The sequence below is a fragment of the Sinocyclocheilus rhinocerous genome, unplaced genomic scaffold (genome assembly GCF_001515625.1).
Source record: "Sinocyclocheilus rhinocerous isolate Xijiao unplaced genomic scaffold, SAMN03320098_v1.1 scaffold1071, whole genome shotgun sequence".
In the NCBI taxonomy this organism is placed as follows: Eukaryota; Metazoa; Chordata; class Actinopteri; order Cypriniformes; family Cyprinidae; genus Sinocyclocheilus; species Sinocyclocheilus rhinocerous.
This window is the reverse complement of record NW_015638033.1, coordinates 911,027-912,132: the sequence shown is the minus strand read 5'-3', so window position 1 is coordinate 912,132 and position 1,106 is coordinate 911,027. Positions and strand designations below refer to the sequence as shown.

Below are 1,106 nucleotides of genomic sequence, written 5' to 3'. Positions count from 1 at the left end.
CATGCAATAAACCAATCAGAGTGTCATCTCCCATTCCCTTTAAGAGGCAGTTGCGCTCGTGCCATGGTGGATTTGCTATTTACACGGCGGAATTTGCTAGCGCTAAGACAGAACGCGTCTCCAGAGATGAAACAGAGCTGCTCGTGCGTGAGCAAATAGGTATCCTAATTCTGACACATGCAATGGCTATCCATTATGACATGTAGGCATTTTTATATTCATGTAGCCTACACAATAATAATCTTTTACATTTTAATCTTTTATTGTTTCATGTTTAAAAATGTTTGTGTGCTGCTGCGCGTCCCTGTGTGTAATAAGCAAAGTGAACGCGCATTGTGGACCCGCCCAGAGGCGCATTTTCTACTAATGCACTCTTTAAATAACAAAAAAAATATTGCCGTATTACAGTATACAGTCTATTTTCAGTTCCTCAAAATAGCAACGCGCCAACAATGCGCCTGAACACACCTCTTTTTTAGACCCTGAGCGCTCAAATGCATTTGCTCAATGAGTATGTCGAATTAATGACTTAATATCTTGAAATAACGAGATAAGTTTTCCTTTTTTTTCCCCTACCATAAGTTTTCTTTTTTTTTTTTTCACCATGTGGTTCAGGGCTTCCGTAGTATTTAACCTGATCACGTTTAATAAAAAGACATTTTAAGTTTCTAATTATAATGCCGCATGTCCACGATTATTCAAACGACAAACAAACAGCGAGCAAAGAACATTTACATTATCAAATAATTTAATAATTCAGTCTAGCGTGAGTGTAAGCACTCTTAAAAAAAGCTCCAGTTTTAATCAGTGATGTTGTCTGCAGTATATGATGAATAAATCTCTTATTTACATCACATGTACATCTGCGCTTTGTTGTTTCTGATGAGAGAATTCGCCAAAGTGCAGAATTCAGTCAGCGAGCGTGCTCTCTGACCATAAGTCAGCAATGTTAATATTTAGTAAAATCCCATTAAATAATAGAAATAATAAAGAGATAATTATTGAACTAAAATCACAAAGCACACGTATATATTTGTTCTCATATAATTCTGTCTTCATTAAAAAAATCCCCCACTGTGGCCCCGCCCCTGCAACATCAAACCCCC

General features: G+C 37.1%; 1 protein-coding gene across 1 annotated transcript in view; it reads left to right on the top strand.

The window, feature by feature from the left end:
• LOC107749560 (zinc finger imprinted 3-like) overlaps positions 1 to 1,106 on the top strand; it is a 16,340-nt gene that overhangs the window by 14,111 nt on the left and 1,123 nt on the right. The gene's annotated exons all lie outside the window — the stretch shown is intronic.